The following is a 23,047-nucleotide window of genomic DNA, read 5'->3' as shown; positions in this document are numbered from 1 at the left end:
ATATACCCAATGATCATTATTAGTAGCAAGGATTAGCCATGGCACCAAACTGTTGACATAGAAAAGATGTGCTTTTAAATTTGGATCAACCCGGATGATCAATTTAATAAACTCATAATTTGGCGAAAAAATCCGCCGGATGACCTCAGACTCCACCGGCTTTAAACAGTGACCTACGGCCCATTCTTGGAAACAAAATGCTTTAATTATCTAGCAATGTGGTCACGGGAATCCAAATCCAAATGCCTATGTTTCAGAACAAAGGGCTAGTTTTCGATATCAGAATTTATGTATTTCAAGTTCGTCGAAAATTTAAAATTTGTGTAGAATTTATTAAAAGTTTGGCTTCTTGTTATCTTTAAGGTATGTTTAAAAAAAAAAAACAATATTTGTGACCGGTCTATAAATGTGTAGCTCATAAAATGTAGTTGTAATTCAGTGTATTAACAACGAGTCAGGATTACCTTTCACCTGTCTTTCGTGTAGTGGAACTTACCTGATTCAAGTGGATTGAGTTTAATTCTTTTATTAGGCGAAAGTGTGAATCAGTAGCGTCCAAAATGGGTAATATGAGCTGCTATTACTTTCAAGCCTTCAAAGTAAGGTACTTTTAAGGGACAATGTCAGTAGCAAAAAGGGAATTTTTTTTATACTGACATTAGAGGTCATACCAACCGAGAAGTTTGTTTTACAAAAAACTTTGTATTTGGTACTGTCTTAAAAAACATTAAATATAGATATAGTCGACCGATCGTTATGAAATTTGGTAGGTCGGATAAACTGACATAAACTGAAAATATATTCTCTCTTCAAAGACACAATAGTTGGGTCATTTCCGATCGTTCAGTTATGTGGTAGCTATAGGATATAGGCCCGGCCGAACCGGGCCGTTCCGACTTATATACTGCGTGCAAAGGAAAGAAGGGTGTTTGCAAAGTTTCAAAACGATAGCTTTAAAACTGAGAGACTAGTTCGCGTAGAAACAGAGAGACAGACGGACAGACAGACAGACAGACAGACAGACGGACATGCTCATATCAACTCTGGAGGTGATCCTGATCAAGAATGTATACTTTATAGGGTCGGAGATGTCTCCTTCACTGCGTTGCCCACTTTTGGACAAAATTATAATACCCCATGCAAGGGTATAAAAATTTGCACGCCTTACTGAAAATGTCCCATCAGATGCATTGTTGGTAACTGGAAGCTGCAGCTTGTATAACATAGGAAAACGCATGGAATTTTTCAAAGAGAGCCGCCAAAGGTCAAAACTCCGATGTATATCCATGCTTCTATAAACTGCGTTTTGCGAAAAAATGGTATCCCAGTGTCACCACGGTCACTGATCATTTCGCCGAAGTAGCACTATAAAGCATAGTAAACCATATGATTGCTAGAATTATTGAAGCACACCCAGTAAGTTTTCCTAACCATATTAAAAAAAATAATAACACCCAATTAACTGCTACGTAAAACTGGGGCTGTAATGGCAGCAGCGGCCATTTTACATACAAGCAAAAATTTTATGACAATTTGTGTGGTACCGTTGACAGTGCAGACCTTGAAAATCAATCGACCTTCTTCTACTCGATATTGTCGATCCATAAAGATACTTTCCGAGAAAGAACCGACCGACTTGACTCGCAGAGAAAGGGAAAATATGAAAAGCCAAATATCAAATATTTTAGAAATATTAGTGGGTAGCTTTAGAATTGATCAAGAATTTCTAATGACCATGCTTGATGGCAAAGCGTACAGTGTCATATCCGAATCGCTTTGCAAAACATTATTTATTAAAAATAAAAACTTTTTTATTTTTGAAGGTAGAAGCTTGAGAATTTGTTTTAGAATTTTTATTCTTATAAATTGATTATATTATGATATTCTCGGTCATGATATAGGGTCGGCCAACTATATCCGATTTTTTTTTTTACATATCCGGTTTTAACTGCAAGGATATATTAACTGCGGCTCCGCCCAAAGTTAGCTTTCCTTTCTTGTTTTTATGATCACTTATTCACTATTACAATTTATTGATAGGTCGAACTTATTTAATAAAGTTTTCCCAATTTTTATTCTGCTCGGTTCGGATCTCAAAATCGGATTGATCTCTAGATCAATAATCAAACCTCGGCTTGAGAGATTTATCCAAAAAACTAATTAAGAGAATGACTCAAGGGAGTCGGAAAAAAGGATGATGCAATTTGTCAATTAAACTTGAAATCTGTAATTGGGGGGAAATTTATGTTTACGTTGGCGAGCATTACGGATCGCTTAGGGGATCTTTGTTGGGTTCAGTTGGAATCACTTAGCGGAAAGTGAACTGATATGGGTAGGAATACTTTGGAGGAGTACTTTACAGAAATAGCTGACCACGGATTTATCTCGGGTCTACTCGAGTTATTTGAAAATTAGTTCTTGGCTCAAAGATGTTTATAAATTGGGTAAAGGCCCTCGAGTAAGGTGTCATATAACTTGAACATGTAAGTTTAAAAATTTTGTGATTTAAAGTTTGTGCTTCTACTTGAAGTGTTTTTATACCCGATACTTGTAGGGTACAATATGGGGTACAATACCCAATTGTATTCGTGCATTCTATATTACATACATTCGTCAACATAGAGAAGGAATCATATCCGACCCCATAAAGTATATAAATTATTTGTCAGCATCAGCGTCGAGATAGCCATGCCCGTCTATTCTTATAAACGCGTGGATCTCAGAGACTATAAGAGAAAGAGCTATGGGATTTGGAATGGAGACTTTCACAATGTCCACACATTTCAAGTTTGTTTAAAAATTTGTTAAGTTATTTAAATTCTTCAACTTTAAAAAAATGCTTTTTGGCCAGAAAAATTTGCCAAATTTCCTATAGTGGTATGGCCGTAGGTTTGTTGTTATTGTTTTGCCCAAGTGGAATTATTTGCATTATTTGTTCCTGAGAATCCATCCATAAAGTTTAAACTATAAGTTACCACCTAACTCACTTACTATAGGTAAGTTAAATTGTGGGTGGAAGATATTATACCGGGTATAATATAGTCGGGAAACTCGGCTACGATACTGGATATTCGGCGGACGGAATTTGATGCGCAAAATCACGCGCAACTGCTTGGCGTGCTTTCGGCAGAGGCAACACGCAACGCATCATCGTATGGCAGATCTACCGCCGTACGCATCACGCAAGCACTCGGAAACTCGGCTATAGCCGGCCTTTCCTATTTTTACCTAAAGTGTGGTTAGAACAGAAGAGTACCGGATATAATATAGTCTGAGCTCCACTATAGCATGGTATCTGAAACTGTGGAAAGTTGTCTAAATAAGCCACATGTTTCAATTCAAACTTAAAAGCCAGAGTTATTGAAATAGTGTTTTGAGTTGATTGGGCCCAATAGTCCGAGAGGGTCAAATATCCGCGAGATATCTGACAGCACTTGCCTCTTTTTGCAGCTTGGACTCTTTGTTAGATTCACAGCGCACGACAATGTGTCCTTCTTTGGGTGCCAATGCAGCCCTACAACCTTGACCAATGATTGTAAGGAATCATTATTATCCTCCGACTCAATATATTTGCTATTCGATACCGAGATCTATGTGGTAAGTATAAATTCCTCGTGTTGAAAATTTTGGTCGATGAGATTTCTCGCATGTGTCCCAGATTTTGGCTACGTGACTAATAGTCATCGTTGAAATGTGTGCGTTAGGATAATCCTGATTCTCATCAGTTTAAGCGAGATGACAGTGATAGTGAATGATGCTAACCTTTACATTGTCCGCACTTGACCGCCGATTGGCATTTTCTGACTCCACGACCAGATTTCAGATAATTGTAACAGAGAGAGTTTAACTTGGCAAGCAAGATTCTCTGTCCTGCAGACATACCCAAGAATTGTGGAAATCCATGCAGACGATGTTTCCTTCAAGCGCTACCAACGAGTGTATGACCTTCTTTGCTTTCCACCAATAGAGGTTGCTTTCTTGCCCCAGTTGTTTGGCGTTTGTTAAGCTCCAGCCCCTCGCAACGTTTCTTCATTCGATCAAATTCGCCTTGTTATTAATTGTGCTCTAGTAAATGTCTTTGAAAGCTGGCCACTCCACGGAATTGCCACCGTGGCAATTGAACTGAACTTTTTTCCTTTGAGCTAACGCCTCTACTATTGGTACCATACCTGAACTCACCGCACTGACGCCACTGCAGGCCTCGTCAAGTTTTCAGTAACTCAATCTGCTTGAACTGCTCGATTATTGCGTCGTTATCAATTTTTAAGCCGCCGCTGCCGTTCTAGCTGTTCACAATGGATGGGCTATGTCTTGTACCTCCTATCGCAGAAAGTAATGCAGGCGCTCGTAGATATTTTTCGTCGTAAATAGGCTGTGAATTCACAAAGCATTCTTCTTTGTCTATAATGGCTATTTCATTACCAAATCGATTTAATTCTTTTCATGTTGTGTTGAGATCCTCCAGCCTCCGCCGATTTTGCGTCCGATTGGTGGGTGTCCTTAGCCCAAGCCAAGCTTCCCTTGACATTGGCCTTGAGTCTGGCGCGCCCTTGAAAAACCATTACGCCTGTGAGAACCACAGAAACGCACAGAAATCAACAAAAACATCCAGCTCGAAGGACCAAACAATGATCCTAAAGCAGTAGAGTCTTTTTAGTCGACTGCATGTTTTTATTGTTCTTGTCCTTATGCATAGTGTGTATACGTTGAAAGTGAATCTTAGGTCTAATGAGTATAGAAAATATAAAGATGGCTATTTAGCCAAAACCTAAATACTAATCGATAATTCGTGAAAAAAGCAATGGTTTCAAGGTTGAACCAAGTGCAGTTTCCAGAAAAGAAAGATTGCATAACGTGTATGAAATGTAAGTTTCATTCTCGACCTTTACTAGCTACATCGGAGAACAGATCCTAGGATATTCTTGATCTTATACATACAAATGTATGTGGACCGTATTTTTTGACTCTCATAGATGATTTGTCGAAGCGGATTTTCACATATTTTCTGAAGTCAAAGGGCGAAGAAATTAACAATTTTGTACAGTTCATAGTGGCAAACAGTAGAACTCTTAATGAACATGAAATTAATTATTCAGTAATAGAAAAAGAGCTTCTGGCTATAGTCTGGGCCACTAAATATTTTAGGTCTTATCTCTTTGGTAGAAAATTTGAAATTCTAAGCGATCATAGACCATTAGTTTGGCTTCATAATATAAAAGAACCAAATATGAAACTACACAGATGGAGAATAAAATTAAACGAGTTTGACTTCACTACTAAATATTTGCCGGGAAAGGAAAACCAGGTAGCTGAAACCAGGTAACTCTGTCAAGAGTAGATGAAAATTTTTTAGAAGAATCACCGGATAGTACCCCATCATTACCCACAATAGCAACAGTACATAGTGCACAAGAAGACAATCAGAATTATATAGAAATAACGGAAAGACCTTTAAACTATTACAATAGACTAATTGAATTTCATAGAGGAAATTCAAATGAAGTTAAATTGACTCAATACTTTCAAAAAACTAACCTAAAATAATAATGTAAATCAATCCAATCCAAGCAAAAAATGGATACTTAATTTTCCAAACAGATAACATAGATCTGCCTACTAATTATGAATATCATTGTCTAACAGTCAATTTAACTAAAACTGAAAAAACTTATAAAAATCTAATGAAACAAACACGAGAATTTGAACATTTGGATCAAATTCAATATCTAAAAGAAAAATTAAATAGAGAAATGAACGGAATCAAAATTGCTCAACGAAACAAAAGATGACATGCAAATTTCGTAGGTACCTTTTATAAATATTTATTTGGCACATTGGATCAACAAGATAGGGAAGAATAAGAATCAAAAATTGATAATTTGTCCGAAAATAGTATACAAATCAACGAATTAAATAAGGTAATTGATGCAATTAATAAAGGAATAGAAACAGTCAATCGTTTAAATGAAAACCAAAACAAAAACCAAAGGTTAGCAATCCTTATTTTCAATTTACAAGAATTTACAGAATACGTAGAAGACATTGAATTGGGAATGCAATTTACAAGATTAGGCATATTCAACCCAAAGCTGCTAAAACATGGCCCGCTTAAACATATTAATTCAGAAAAATTGTTAAATATCAAAACATCTACTTGGTTACAAGCTAATACTAACGAAATATTGATAAGCTCTCATATTTTTCGTACTATTATTAAAACCCCCATTTATAAATTTTTACCGTTTCCGGATCAGAATCAGAATATAATAACCGAAACATTGCATGATGAATATTTCATAAAAAATAAGCAAGTCTTTAAAGTAAAAACAAAAGAAATAGTAAATAATAAATGTATAATAGGTCTCTTAAGACAAACAAATACAGAATGTAGATATACAAAAATGTACAAGAACTTCGAATCAAATTATATTGAGCCCAACATTATTATAACATGGAATTTGCCAAAAACTTTGCTAAATCAGAATTGTATAAATAAATATTTAATTGCAGAAGGAAACAATATAATAAAAGCATTCAACTGTTCTATACAAATAGAAGATGTAATAATAACAAATACTATGCTTGATTACACCCGAACTATTTCAGAAGGAAGGAAACAATATAATAAAAGCATTCAACTGTTCTATACAAATAGAAGATGTAATAATAACAAATACTATGCTTGATTACACCCGAACTATTTATGTAAACAACAACATAACTAAACTCGAACCTTTATCCTATATCGTAGCCAAAGAAATATTCCAAAACCATTCAAAACAATATTTTACAACCCAAACAATTTTATTAATACTACTATCAATAATAATTATTATTATAATCATATTTTTGATTTATACATTTAAGAACATCCCAAAAAGGATAATAATTATTATAAAAAAACAAAAGGTTATTAGTCCCGAAGAAGAAACTAAAAGTTCAGAAAATAAAGAACATGACCTACAGTTATACCTCAAACTAACCGCCTGAGGACAGGCTAAATTCTTAAGGATGGGGAAGTAACATATCAACAAAATTTCTTTAAGTGTATATCAGTAAACTTTGTAAGCCGAAGCTGAAGCCTTTTGTATTAAAATTCGTAACCCAGCTGCAAATAGCCTCATTCCAATTTTTGTAAAAACATAAACATTTAATTCGGCTGAAAAAAGCCTCATTTCAGATTTCCAATTTCTAAGAGTCACTTCAGATTGAAAACCAAAACAATATTTGGGTAAACAGAAATCCCGACTCAAATCTTTCTCACTCCTTTTAAGTGAAATAAAACTAAACAGATCAAAACATTCTTAAATGGGAACCCACTTCACAGGAAATTTCACACTTTCTTGCCACCTCAAATAATTGAGACCCAAAGCCTTCCATGTCAACTGACACCTCAAGTAAAAGGTTCCGACTCAATCTATTCTCTTCAGAAAACAAAGCCTCTCAGAGAGAAAAGCTTCTTTCGAGCTTTGATCTGCAAAAAGCTTCAGCAAGGGTAGCTATAAAAAGGACCTAGAGCTCTAAAGATAAGGGGCCGTCCATATATTGCGTGACGCGAATTTCAGACATTTTTGACCCCCTCCCCCCCCTGCGTGACAAACCATGACACGAGGTTAGACCCCCGTGACCACAAACCGTGACGTTAACCCGGACCCTCTCCCCCCCCCAGGCGCGTCACGCAATATATGGACGGCCCCTAAGTTAGTTCTCAAATTCTAACATCCTAAGCAGTAGTTCTGAAATTCTAAGAAATTTGAAAGAGTCACACTGTATCAAAACCGGAACTCAAATAAAAATAAATTTTTTCAAACTATTTTGAAGAAGATATATAATTATATATTGCATATGTTGAATATGTTGAAGTTTCTAGCCCTTCTATTAGGAATGTTAAAATTTAACCGTGTTAGTAAATGCTGTCTATCTACATCCCCATTAATTAGGTTATGCAGAAAAACTACACCGATCATTGTCCAACGATTTGTTAAGCTAGGTTAGTTTATAAGTAAGATTCTACTATTATAAGATAGAAGGTGAAGATTTGCATCATTACGCGTCATTACATTTTTTTGACCACCTTTTAATAAAACCAAGGACTCCTTTAGCCTTATTAACCTAATTACTAGGGAAATATGATCGGCAAATTTAAGTTTAATTATAAGAAGTTAAGTTTAATTATTAGACATTAAACTTAAATTTGCCGACCATATTTTGTTAATGGTTAATTAAAATAATGGACGCCGAGATCCTTAACCAGGGTTTATTTTTCTAAGGAAATCCCATAGAGAGTATACGTATCATGCAGAGGGCAAGAACAATAAAAGCTTGCATTTTGATCCATTAAGTATTAAATCGTTAGCAAAACACCATTTTTGAAAGTTATCAAGATCAGACTGAAGACTGCATTGGGCAGAGATGGATTTGTACTAAAGACAAAGCTTTACATCATCTGCATACATAAGAACTAGAGAGTTCGTTAAACTAGGGGGCAAGTCATTTATAAAAAGAGTAAATAACAACGGGCCAATATGACTTCCTTGAAGGACGCCAGATGTAGTACGGACCAAACGGAAATGTATGTTTTTAAACAAGACTCTTTGTGCCCTTCCATCTAGGTAGCTGGAGATCCAGGTCTGTAGAAAATCCCACCATATTCAGTTTACTCAACAAGAGTGAGTGATTGACTTTGCTTTGCTAAAGACTGTGTAAATTGTCCCTTACGAAAGCCATCTATGACAAGGGATGTCAACTCCAATAAGTTCGTGGTGATGGGGCGACGCTTAATAAAGCCATGCTGACAAGAAGAGATGATCGAAGAGCAAAGGTGTTGTAGATGGAAAGTAACTAATTTTTCAAATAGCTTTGGAATTGCTGACACTTAAGAGATGCCTCTGTAATTGGCGGCATCGGAGTTTTTCCCCATTTTATGTAAGGGAATTATGAAAGATTCCTTCAACTTAAGGGGAAAAATCGGGGTTTCCAAAGATAAGCTAAAAAGTTTTAGAAGAGGTTTGCACAGAGCCCTGGCACAGTATTTTAGCACACAGCCTGGTACTCAATCAGGGCCTGGCGAATAAATGTGTTTGACCTTTAGAAGATCAGATAATAAGCTATTCTCGGAGAAAAACGGACAGAAAATAAGATTTGCTGATTGAATGTTGTATGCAAAGGCAATCTGTAAATTTAGGCGGAGAATAAGTTGTTTGAAAAAATTCTGCGAATAGATCCGCAATGGCCTGATAAGAGATCGCAGATGAATTTCGTAAGCAGTGGTGGGAATGATACATGTATACGCTTTGTGTTTACAAAATTCAAAACTGCATCGGATCATGAGTAAATTGGATCCGGCAGCGGCGAATATAATTCTTGTAACATTCAACGTTATGCACGGTAAAATTTGACCGAGCTAGAAGATATCTACTATATCTATTCAATACTACTGAATTTTTATACCCTTGCAGAGGGTATTATAATTTTGTTCAAAAGTGTGCAACGCAGTGAAGGAGACATCTCCAACCCTATAAAGTATATATATTCTTGATCAGGATCACCTCCTGAGTTGATATGAGCATGTCCGTCTGTCCGTCTGTCAGTCTGTTTCTACGCGAACTAGTCTCTCAGTTTTAAAGCTATCGTCTTGAAACTTTGCATACACCCTTTCTTTCCTTTGCACGCAGTATATAAGTCGGAACGGCCCATATAACTGATTGATCGGAAATGGTATAACTTTGATGTTTTTAAAGTTAGAGAGTTTGACACGAGAGTTTTTTTTTGGCAAAACATTACGACATGCCAAATTTCATTAGGATCGGCCGACTATATCCTATAGCTGCCATATAACTGAACGATCGGAAATGGTATTTGGTAGATATATCAACTTTCGTATTTTTGAACATAGGAGCTTGGGATTTTTTTTTTATATTTTTTATTGTAATTTATTGATTTTATTATGATGTAATCAGGCTCGGTGTAATCGGTGCATGGCAGAATATCGAACCAATCATATGTATCGATATTAAGTTTGTGAAAATCAGCTTTACGGAAGCAGCGAATCTTATTTGTCACGCATGGAGCCATCTGATCGATACCAGGAATGGTTTGGATTGAGACCTTCAGCGTGGGGTGATAAGAGTCCTTTGGGGTTGAAAGGGGGAAAGCTCTGGAGAGAGCGGTACCATCGGGATCAGTTACAAACCATAAGTCTAAAAGCCGACCTAACATGGTTTTTAACATATCCGAACAGGCTGAATTTCTAACATGGTTCATTTGACCTAAGGACTTGTCAAACATGCCTTCGGTGAAGTCATGGTGAGTTTTAAGTGATAAAGATGGTGAGTTATCGACGTTGGACCACTTTAATTCTGGGATATTAAAATCACCCACAGCTACGAGTCATAAGATTGAAAACGGATTGAATAGCGGACAAATGCTGACAATATGTGGGTGGTTCAGGGGAAGGCGGTATATTTGAACATGTAATGTATAAAGATTTTATAAATGTATAAAGAAAACTTCGGAGCTAAAGATCTCCGGCTTTAACCAAGTTTCTGTAAAGGCTATAATATGGGATGCGATAGGTAGGTGCTACGACAGGTTAGTAAGTGTTAGTGACGATACTAGTTTTTTGGGTTAGTGGACGAAGAAGAGGTGGAGGGTTGGTCAGTGGTTCTAATGTGGGAGAGTTTCACTCATATTGGTTTTAAAACTTTTTTTCACGGAACTAGGCTGATGTTTTTGGACGCAAATATTCTCTGGCCAAATCAAATGAACAAATTGTCTTCAACATTAGCACAGGCACACGAATCTTGAAAGAAGACGTGCGCCTTACATAATTAAATTTAAATTTCGCTATGTCCTCCACCTTTATATAGGCTTAAGTTTTGGCTTTGAAGCCGAGATATCAATCTCTGAAGTATATTTAAATATATGTTACGAGAACTGCAGCATCAGTCGGTGCCGGTGGTCCGGACTGTGGAATACCCTGTTGGGTGACTTTAACTGGGGTTTTATTTACTAAAACCTGTGGTATCACTTGAAGGGATGCCACGGAGGACATGTCGGACTGACAAATTCGAACGGCGAATTATTCCCAGTTCTATGCTATGCTTGGAATTAAATTTAAACAAATTATCAATTCGCCTCCAAACACACGCGAAGGTATACGGTTTAAGTTAAAACTGAAGTTTCTCAAAAAGAAGGGCCAAGGGAGATGTTCCTTGAAATTCAGATCATAAGCGACGGTAAGAGAGCTACTGATGTTTAGGAGGCACAACTTGCAAGACTGTAGAACGGTAAAAACCAGGTTTCCAGGAAACTTGCGAAACATACGAGTGCACATTGGAGGTTCCAGAGATGTATCAATCAATAATTGGCAGATTGACGTGGCTTGGGCTGGTATCGAGATATCTTTTTTTCAGTTGTAAAACATGTTGAACATGAAGTTGAGCTATTAAAAGGGACAAGGCTTTACAGGATTTGCCGATGCTGACTGAGCTGGAGACGTTGGAACTTGTAAGTCATACAGCGGTTTTTTATTTTTATTCGCAGGAGAACCGATTTCCTGGAACTCTGAGCCTGGCTGAGACATTGGCGACCAAAGTAGCATTGCACGAGATAGCAGTTGGATCCGAAAGTACTCCAATAGTTTTGTACGGGAACAATCAAAGCGCGCAGGATTTGGCCAAGAACCCTGACTTTAGACACTTGACTTTAAACACATAGACATTAGAAACAATTTCTTTCGGGAAATTGTGGAGAGAGGCGAAGTGGTATTGTAATATTTCGCAACAAACGATTTGATAGTGGATATCTTTACTAAGCATTTGGCAAAGCAAAAACATTGTTATTTTGACAAGTTAATGAACTTTTTATAAATAAAAACAAATTGTAAGCAGCTGACATTGAGAAGGGTATGAGAAATACAATGTTAACATGTTTGTTACGATAGTTTATATCAGAGTTGCCCATTGCTCTCGGTCCTCCGAAATTCATTCCTGAGTATTTTCTGCAAAAATGGTCGAATTGAAGCGATGAATTTCTTCTTCGCGAATATTTTTTAAGTACGAAAATATGGATTATTTGTTATAGTATAATAATAGGCTGTTGTAAAAATTCAAGGACATTTATTTTAAACTCCTTTTGAATGTAATCATAATTTTCTTTTTCTGTGTACAGATATGAATTGCAAAAAAAATATTCTCACATTGGTATGGAAGTTGGCTCTGCCGTATGCAGCGCTTGGATACCCCTATAATGTTAATGCTGTAATGTTACTGGGACACCGTTGAAGCACTAGCTGTTAGAAAAAGACAGACGCCTGAAGAAAACACAATTACAACTAAGTTTTTCGTTACTTTTACAATTAACTTTGTCTATTTTGCTTCTGCTCCTGATTTTCTGATTTCTGCTCCTGCGTCACCTGCAACCTGCTTAACCGCCGTTGACTGAATTTCATCAAAAGAGATTGTCAAGAATATAAATATAAATCCGTTCAAAAATACATTTCCTTTCTTTTTATACCCTTGCATAGGGTATTATTATTTTGTCCAAAAGTGTGCAACGCAGTGAAGGAGACATCTCCAACCCTAAAAAGTATATATATTCTTGATCAGGATCACCTCCTGAGTTGATATGAGCATGTCCGTCTGTCCGTCTGTCTGTCTGTCCGTTTCTACGCGAACTAGTCTCTCAGTTGAAGCTATCGTCTTGAAACACCCTTCTTTCCTTTGCACGCAGTATATAAGTCGGAACGGCCGGGATCGGCCGACTATATCCTATAGCTGCCATATAACTGATTGATCGGAAATGGTATAACTTTGGTGTTTTTAGAGTTAGAGACTTCAAATTTGACATGAGAGCTATTTTTGGCAACAATTACGACAATTACGACATGCCTAATTTTATAAGGATCGGCCGACTATATCTTATAGCTGCCATATAACTGAACGATCGGAAATGACCCAACTTTTGTGTTTTTGAAGATAGATGAAGATGGAATTTGGTACAGATTATATTTTTGGTCAGTTAATCCGACCTAGGAAAGCCTAGACCTAGAAAGAAAGGAAAGCTAACTTCGGGCGGAGCCGAAGTTGATATACCCTTGCAGTTTAAACCGGATTTATCCCAAAAATCGGATAAAGTTGGACGATCCTTATAAGAATATCACAATAAATCCAATTAAGTACAATAAAATATTAAAACAAAAAGTCCCAAGCTTTTATCATTAAAAATACCACAGTTGGTATATCTACCAAACACAATTTCGTATTGTTCAGTTATATGACAGATATAAAATAAAGTCGGCCGATCCTTATGAAATTTAATAGGTCAACTAACCAAAGATAGCATCTGTACGAAGTTACAACTTTCTATCTTCAAAAACACGAAAGTTGTGAAGTTGGTCATTTCTTATTGTGAATTTTTATGACAGCTATAGAATATATTCGGCCAATCCTTATGAAATATGGTACGTCGTATTTTTTTTGAACAATATCATTTTTACAAAATCTGAACTCTATAACTCTAAAATCACCAAAGTTATATTATTTTCGATCAATTAGTTATATGGCAGCTATAGGATATAGTCAGCCGATCCGATCAAATTTCATAAGGATCGACCGACTATATCCTATAACTGCCATATAACTGAACGATCGGAAATGACGCCACTTTCGTGTTTTGGAAGATAGAAATTTGGAACTTAGTAAAGATTTTTTTTTTTATCAGTTAATCCTTCCTACCAAATTTCATAACGATCGATCGACTATATCTTATAGCTGCAATATAACTGAAAGATCGGAAATGGTATTTGGTAGAAATACCAACTTTGGTATTTTTGAAGATAGAAGCTTGGTTTTATTATGATATTTTCATAAGGATCGGCCAACAATATCCGATGTTTGCGATATATATCCGGTAAAAAGTGCAAGGGTCATAGTTAGTCATAATATTAATAATATATATATCATTTTTTAAGTTTATGGGAGTGTAAAGAGACGCCTCAAAATTCTAAGTTAGATTAATTTGACAGCAACAGAATATATATAAAAATGCCAAAAATATCAAATTTGTTAAATTTTTTGTGGGCGGTTCTCGATATTTCGTACTCGTACAGTACAAGGGTATATTAAAGTCGTATGAATGCATGTCCGCGCTGCAGTCCGTCCTTTCGTCTGTCCGTATTAACGCGTGGATTTCAGAGTGACTTCACATGGAGACTTTTTTAATGCCCTCGCAGTTTAAGTTTGTTTAAAATTCTTTCCACGCACCCGCGAGTCCCAAATTTCCAGCATGTTTGTAGTAGCGTTTCTAGTTTCCAATATCGCAAGTAAAGGAAGGTTTTTAAAAAGAGTAGAGGAGATTTAAGAGGAGATATACCAATATATATATTATTTCCCATACAAACGGGATAAAATTTTGATGGATCTCGAAGAGATAGACCTATAAGAGATAGACCTATAAGAGATAGACCTATCCGATTTGGTACTTGGAATCATATGGTATCCGCGGAGATAAAAATTGTTCCACGCCCACTCACGCCTCTGTAGTATGGCCGTAGAGCAGGGGTCGGCACCCCAATACATTGATATGATTTTACCGCATTAGTGTTAGTAACGTGTAGCAGAAAGTAGGCTTTGAGCATGACGTTTCACACATTTATACTGTGTGTGTGTGGCAGAGCTCGGGCAGAGAAATTTCCTATGCCCCCGAGATAGGGCCGTGCCGACCTCTGCCGTAGAGGGTAAAAATGGGATCTCAAACGTAAAGATGTTGAGATTTCAAACTGTTAATTTTGAAACTTTAAAAATGAGTTAAAGTGTGGGGGGAAGAGATGAGTACCAGGTTTATTATAGTCGGAAAACTCAACTACAGCCGCCCTTCCTAGTTTATATTGGCTTTCTATAGTCTAAACAAACATAATACAAAAATCGTGCTTTAAAAACCTTTTTTGGTTTACTTGTAATATTTAATGCCAGAAAAAGTGGTTATATACCCCAGTGTACTGCTGTAAAGCGTTACGAATTTTGTAAGTAGACATGAATAAAGGTAAAGCTACGAAAATGGGTCGCTTTTGTTGCGTTTCAGCAGCGATTTGCATGCGTCAATATGGTCAAAGTTGTGTTTCTGTGTTAATTTGTGATGACTTGTGTATATCGAGCTTCTTTGTGAATCCAAGCTTCTTTAAATGCTTTATAACTATTTGATGGCTCATGCACAGCTCTTGGCCGATGCTACGACTGCTTTGTCGGCCTCTCGCCACCAATTCTGCGATTTTGTTGTATTCGTTGTGCGGTTGAAATAAAAATTGTATCGGGTCCATAAATTGCACGAATTTCTGTATCGAAAAAATGAAATTTAGATATATAAATATTTTTTATACCCGGTACTCGTACAGTACAAGGTTATATAGTCGTCGTGTGAATGCATTTAACAAAGAGAAGGAATCATTGACGCCATAAAGTATACATATATATTCTTATTCAGTCTATATTCAGTTCCATAATGTTTTTGGAAAATTGTTTGATGCCAAACTGTTACAATGGTAAAACCTACACTTAAAAATCAAAAAGCAGCTCTAAAATCAAAAATCTGATAATTTTTCGACTTTTTATTCTACTTCCTACTGATTCGGTAGTGTGGCGTAGATGGTAGTAGGTGGGCTGAAGTTGTTTCTTTGCCCTTGATTTAGTATTGATTATATCCCTGTTTCCAATTTTTATTTTTTGGTAGCGATTATACAGTGCGTTATTTTTTTCATAGGTATTAGGTATTATTTTGAAAAAAATGTTTGATATTATTTTGAAAATGTGTGTTTTGCCCACTATAATTTGGGAATTATAGGAATTCTGAGATGTATTTTAGAGATTTTGAGATGAATTCTGAATTTATAGTATTGATCGTTTCATCATGAGCTACCGTAGGATCGGCGATGGGGTGCTACAAAACTATAGGAAATCTGGGCTCTCCATTTCTTGAACTCTAGCTAAACCATTTGGAAACTCTGGTTTGGAAAGTAACTATTTTAGTAGTGAATTTATACCTGCATTTTGTCCAAATCGAGGATGAGGATTTCAAGGACTCAAAATCGAGGATTTTTTAGAGGGGATATAGCCATATACATACAACATACATACATATACAATTCTGAACGCGTAGATCTTGAAGACTATAAGAAATAGAACTACAGTCGAATCCCGATAATTCGTACCCCGCTAAATCGAAAATCGCGATAATTCGTTCTGACCCCTTGAAAAAAAATCGTTAATTCGTAAAAATTCCATACAATTTGGTCCCCTCATTAATTGTTAGTATTTGGCGCATCGCAAAGAATATTGAACCTCTTATAAATCGTAATTTTGTTTCGTAACCTCTTATAAATCGTAATGCGATGCGAAATTTTTTGTAGTTAAAGCACCGTTAGATTTTTCAGACAGCTATGCCGCCTTTATGTCGCTATGCATCATGAACCTTGTGTTTCTCTCACTGTTTTCGTTTAGTTTGCTGTTACCAATTATTGTTACAAAAAATTACCAATTATTTTAAATCTTGAATTTTTGTTTTTTATAATTTAATGTTTTTTCTTAATTGTTTAATTTTTTTGTTATTACAATTTAATCTTATTGTTTAATTTTCCCCTCATTTGAAAAATTTACATACTTATAATGTTTGTTTAATTTTAATAAAGATAAATACATATGTAAGCATAATGTGAAATGTAAAAACCCCGTTTATACGACTCTTTCATTTTTGAGCCCCGTTAAATAGAAATCTCGATAAATTGAATTCCCGTCTAATTCGTAAAAAAGTGATCCCCTTGCCATTTCGAATTATCGGGACTCGACTGTATTAGATTTGGAACTTGGACTGTTATGGTATTCACGTAAATCAACTTTGCGTCAAAATTTTACCACGTCCCCTTGCGCCCTCAAAATGGAAATCTAGTTGTAGCGAAAGTTCAATATTGTTTTTGGGAAATGTTTATCGGATATATAGTTGGCCGACAAATATCAACTATCCGACAAGTATTTGGACGATCCGGATATAGTTGGACGATCGTTAGAGAGCCTTATTATTAGACCAATTTTTTAGAAAACCAAATAAAAAAATATCGCAAGATTCTATCTTAAAAATACCAAATTTGGTATTTTTACCAAATACCAAATACCATTTCCGATCGTTCAGTTATATGACAGTTATAGGATATATACAGCCGAACCCAATGAAACTCGGAATGTCCAGTCAATTGACAAAATATATAATCTGTAGGAAGATTAAGCGTTCTACCTTCAAAAACACAAAAGTTGAGCCATATCCGAGCTTCTAGTTATATGGCAGCTAGTTTAAATAGTCGGTCGGTTCTTGGATGCTGAGTTTTCACTGACTTCCATACTGCAAACACTTCCGAGTTTTAGTCTATATATTTAGAAGTATAGTCAATTTTGACTATACTTTGTAACGTCCTGAAAGAAACTAATTGGTCCTGATAATACTGGTGAGTATTGTCTTCACCCAAAAACTCATCCCCGTTCGTTCCCCTTTTCTCACATTTTGTTAATATATAAAAACGTTTAAGTTTAGTTACAGTGAATTTTTCGAAATATGGCACACCAACAATCGAAAAATTCAAATAAAAAACACTGTGCAATCAAAGAAAATAAAGGAAATAGACAAAAAATCAGTAATTTTTATTCAAATAATTACATTTATCAAATTTAGAATTTTTGGAAGGAAACCTTTTTCTTTTATGTATTTGGAAAAACCCGTGGTAACCAATGTCACCATGATTCGCAAATAACTAGTTCACGGTTATCAAATTAATAAGTCAGCATTCATTTCATTAGGATGCTTAGTAGAAAATTCATTAGAAGCACGTAACAAAATGTACAAGAGAGACAGACTCTCACTCTCACAAAAAACAGTCGAATTATTACTACGACTGATCTTTTCCACAGGCGCTAAATTCTGCGGATCCTTTATTATCTGGTCTGGGTTTAAAAAAAAGAGAAAAAACTAAAACAAAAATGTTTTTCAAAGATATATTAAGTCTTGTGAAGTTGCCGACAACAACCTCTTTTTTTAAAAAGAGTTACAAGCTGATTCCGATTCTATCATATACCATCACCATATCCATGGAGTAACAGTTGTCAACGAGATTAGTTACCGCTCTTGTATACCAGGTCTTGGAAATGTGCGGGTTATTGAATCAGACGAACAACCAAAGCCACAAAGGAAATGGGAGATTGCCAAAGAATCGTAGATCACCGTATAAACTACCCTTCACCCACACGGGAGTGATTACTTCGGACCAATTTACACAGAAAATACATTTCTGGAAGTTCGTGCAGTCTATTTTGAATTTATTTGAAACTTTTTACTGCGCATCTCAAAGCCCAAAATAACTATTTACTGCGTTTACTAAAATGCTTTCGGACAATGAAGTGACGTGTAGTGCTATTGTGGCAGAAGAAGAACTTTGCGCCGGATTTGCTGATGTCTATTAAACGCTGAATTTAGGAACGTTAATGTAACATACACTCCCTGTTATTCAAGGCAGTTGACGTAAATGTTCATGGGAGAACTTTGGAAGGATTTGTTTACCGCTTTGCCGTAAAGTTGGCTAAATTGGACATCGTGAGAGATGGTGATTCTCGAGGTAGACACGCAGAATAATTACGAAGTGGGGAATGTTTCTGATCGTTCAGTTATGTGGCAGCTATGGGATATAGTCGACCGATCCCGGTCGTTCCGACTATATACTGCGTGCAAAGAAAAGAAGGAGGTATGCGAAGTTCCAAGTCGATAGCTTTAAAACTGAGAGACTAGTTCGCGTAGAAACAGACAGATGGACAGGCTCATATCAACGTAGGAGGTGGTCCTGATCAAGAATATATATACTTTATAGGGTCGGGGATGCCCATAATTAAAAAACCCTCTGCAAGGGTATAAAAAGGAACTGGTTTAATTTGATTTTAATAATTATGGTTTACAGGGTTTCAAAGAAATATTTTATCTTGATTATTTTCCACTACTTACACAAAACTTAACGTTTTGGTCCCTAAACCTTTATTTTCTTAACAGCAAAGCAATATTGTTCTATGGCCTTATATTCTGTGCCCAGCAGCACTTATTTATTTTAGTTTAAGCTTCTCATTTATCCGAAATTATCTTAAATTCTTGTAGTAATTGATTTTTAATTGAATAGTTAAATTAATGTCTGTATACGAAACACTGCATTCCTAATTTTGTATGCAGTTTTTAAGATCCAAAATAAAAGTGTATAACAAACATAAAAACGTATTTTCACTTTAATATTGAAAACCAAAAATAAACTTAAGAAAATATGTGGTACTTTTTCACTGGATTCTATTTTAGTCATTAAAAACCCTTACATCGTTTAGTTATGCGCAAAAAAAAAATATTTTGTCTACTTGTTTTTGAAGGAAAAACTTGAAATATACTGCACAAGTAGGTTATATTTGCACCTGCTTATAATATTATAAGCAACCCTATCTAAACTTGGTTAGCAAAGTATATAGGGTAGCTTTAATGGAATTTTTAGTATAAGAGCGTATTATTGCAGAGAACGAAAGTAGTAAACTAAACACACTATACTTGTTATATCCCTTCCAAGCACATTCCCCAACCCGAAAGTGGGCGATTGACCATCGACCGATATCCACGAACAACTTTATTCAGTAGAAACCACCCTACTTGAGTTTTTTGTAGTAGACGTATGGGTGAACCAAACACATTTTAATATCCCTCCACCACTTTTTCTATATTTTTTTGGAACTCTCAGAGAGAAAATTTGAACTTTTTTATATACAAATATAATTTTGGGCTTATAAAGCTTATGTACATTGTACATATTCTTAATTAAAATCTAAGGCAATAGCCAAGATAATCCGTCAGACTGTATTGCAGACTTTATATTAGTAATTTTATAACTTGACCCTAAGTTTTCAAGATTTGGCAGATTTGTTAATTTTTTTTTTCACACCCTTTATTTTTTTCGGAAATAAATAATTGGGTATGTATTTTCAAATACTATTTTGGGTAATCACATTTATTTGATTTTTTATTTAAAAAGTCTATGTATTTAAAAAAAGATTTTAATATATAACAAAAACGGAAAGCAAACTGCGGGCGGAGCTGAAGTCGATATACCCTTGCAGTTTAAACCGGATATACATCGCAGAAATCGGATATAGTTGGCCAATCCCTTTGAGAATATTATAATATAACCAATTCATTACAAAACAATATCTAACAAAAGTCGCAAACTTCTATCTTCATGAACACCAAAGTTGGTATTTCTACCAAAAACCATTTCCGATCGTTCAGCTACATGGCAGCTATAAGATATAGTCGTCCGATCCTTACGATATTTGGTAGGTTGGGTCAACTAAACAAAAATAGAATCTGTTCTATCTAAAAACACGTTTAGTTTAGTCATTTCCGATTGTTCAGTTATGTGGCAGCTATAGGATATAGTCGCCCGATCCTTATGAGAATATGATAATATAACCCAATTTATTATAATACAAAAACCAAACCTAAAAATGTCCCAAACTTCTATCTTCAAAAACACAAAAGTTGGGTCATTTCCGATCGTTCAGTTAGGATATAGTCGGCCGATCCTTATGAAATTTGGCATGTCGTAATGCTTTGCCAAAAAATGCTCTCATGTCAAATTTGAACTCTCTAACTTTAAAAACGTCAAAGTTATACCATTTCCGATCAATCAGTTATATGGCAGCTATAGGACATAGTCGGCCGATCCGGGCCGTTACGACTTATATACTGCGTGCAAAGGAAAGAAAGGTGTGTGCAAAGTTTCAAGACTATAGCTTTAAACTGAGAGACTAGTTTGTGTAGAAACGGACAGACAGTCAGACAGAAGGACAGACAGACGGACGGACGGACATGCTTATATTAACTCAGGAGGTGATTCTGATCAAGAATATATATACTTTATAGCGTCAGAGATGTCTCTTTCACTGCGTTGCACACTTTTCACCAAAAAATACCCTCTGCAAGGGTATAAAAAATGTACTTTAACCACAGGTGCCAGTAATTTAGCGCTCGGAGCCGTGTTTTCTCGAAATTTCTATATCCTTTATTAGCAGAACACTCAATGAACACAAATTAAATTGTAGTGCTATCAAAATGGAATTAAAATTACTTTGCCAATCGCTCTATTCAAAGTTCCCTTGAAATGAGACAATCTCGTCATCCCAGCTTACCATCCATTGCTGGCTATGTGAAAATTTTATACACGGCAAGTATGTGCCCTGCTCTGTTTTGGATGCCATATCCTGTAGTGGTGGTCTTCGTTATTGTTGTAATAATTTTCGTGCTGTCACACAGCGGCATTAGCGGCATTAAATTAATAACTTCTGAAATATTAGAGATATCTTCAATCGGTTTTTATTTTCGGCTTGTTACTCAATTTTGCATTATGTGGACAAAAATGAAATTTATAGTGTTTTATTTAATTTTTTTGTTATATTTAAATCAATACTTTTATTAAATTTTTTGTATTCTAAAGAAAAAGAGTAAGAAATAGAATTATAACTTATATTATGCAAGAAGCAAATAAGAAACATATACATTGTATACAAAAATTTTATATACATCATACACAAAAAAATTAAAATTCTGTGATTAGGCATGTCAAACCAAGGGTATTTATTAACAAAAATTTCGCCAGTTTCCATAGCGTACGATCCGAATGCATTGGTGTTTAAGTAATGTCCACAGGACAATGCTAAATCGGAATATTAAAATTTGGTTACTCTTTTTATGCGAGCAGCTAAATTTGCAAAAAATCTTCGTGCAGTGTTTCCATTGTTAGTACTTTCAGTACCGGCCGTACTTCCAGTTCTTATAATATCCCCGGTAAGCTCCTCGTCAGCATTCAGCTTCGACACAATTCTTGATGTATTTCCGTCCTTATATAGGCTTCTACTTGCAGCCAACAACAATACATCCGTCGGGACTTTCTCCGAAATGCCTGATAGTTTGTTGATTTGAGTTATTCTGCATCACTCTGAAATACTTTTCTCTGGGCGTCCAACATTTCTAAATGATGATCTTTTCATCAACACCTGAGGCGTGTCTAGCCATTCTTTATTCCTTTTTTCAAAAGCTGCCTTATTTACATCGCATTTCTTCCACTACTGGACAAGCCCACTATTAAAACTACTATTTTTCCCCAATTTTGCAAAACTCCTTTTCGTTACAATCATATTTGATTGTATCGGCTTCGCCGTGCCATACTAAGAAAAGTGCGCGCTTCGACACTGACATTCTTCATAAAAAGTGAAATAACTTGTAGATACGCAGGACTACGCACTTCATTTTTGATATTTCGGACAGATAATAATTCACACTTTAACAAACTATTGCAACCAGAGTGAATGCAGGTGAATTTGTTAAGTTCTACTTCACGAAAGACTGGTGTGCGCTCTATTCCGCACATTGTTAGTACACTCCAAATCCACTACAATTTATAAGTAACACATATACTGACACGTCACAAGCACAGATTTTCTATGTAGCACATACCTTAATAGTTGTTAAAAACCAAACTTGCACTAGAATAATCGTAAATTGCACTATTTATTCAAATATGCAACCAATAAGTTAAAGGGCGCCATAATTGTAAATATCAACTGCTGAAACATATGTTGACTTTGACAGTTCACAGCTGATCATTAGCTTATTGATGAGCTTATAAAACATCAATTAGCATCTAATCAAGGTGTATACTATCGATATATAAACTTAAATTAACGTTTATTTAAATTTGAAAATCATAATTAAATGCCGCTAGCGAGGCCAAATCGACCACTGTGTGTCAGGGACGAAATGGGGTCATTCATGAGACACACTGCTGCAGTTTTCTTACCTGCGATATCAAAACCGTTACAGGTGATTCCTCAAAAGGTGGAGGATTCCTATAAAAGTGAACACATAACATAACTTAATGCAAATATAAATATATCAAGGGAACGACTTTTTTCAATAGTCGTTTGCCTGCGCTGAT

The 23,047-nt window shown here is 35.7% G+C and overlaps 1 protein-coding gene and 1 long non-coding RNA gene across 3 annotated transcripts in view; one reads left to right on the top strand and one right to left on the bottom strand.

The window, feature by feature from the left end:
• The window catches only part of LOC138926870 (uncharacterized), a 42,234-nt gene extending 29,817 nt beyond the window's left edge, over positions 1 to 12,417 (top strand). The window contains exon 3 of the long non-coding RNA XR_011443560.1: positions 12,172 to 12,417. This is a non-coding gene — a long non-coding RNA (uncharacterized lncRNA). The remainder of the gene's footprint in view (positions 1 to 12,171) is intronic.
• Positions 1 to 19,468, bottom strand: part of LOC108132214 (uncharacterized) — a 75,773-nt gene extending 56,305 nt beyond the window's left edge. The window contains exon 1 of one of the 2 annotated variants that reach the window (XM_043213631.2): positions 19,386 to 19,468. The gene's annotated coding sequence lies outside the window, so the exon portion shown is untranslated. Of the gene's footprint in view, positions 1 to 19,029; positions 19,091 to 19,385 lie in introns of those variants that run through there. The other variant, XM_043213632.2, reaches the window with a different exon arrangement.
• Between the last annotated feature and the right edge of the window lie 3,579 nt (positions 19,469 to 23,047).

Source organism: Drosophila bipectinata, chromosome 4, assembly GCF_030179905.1.
Source record: "Drosophila bipectinata strain 14024-0381.07 chromosome 4, DbipHiC1v2, whole genome shotgun sequence".
In the NCBI taxonomy this organism is placed as follows: Eukaryota; Metazoa; Arthropoda; class Insecta; order Diptera; family Drosophilidae; genus Drosophila; species Drosophila bipectinata.
This window is presented reverse-complemented; position numbering and strand designations above follow the sequence as displayed.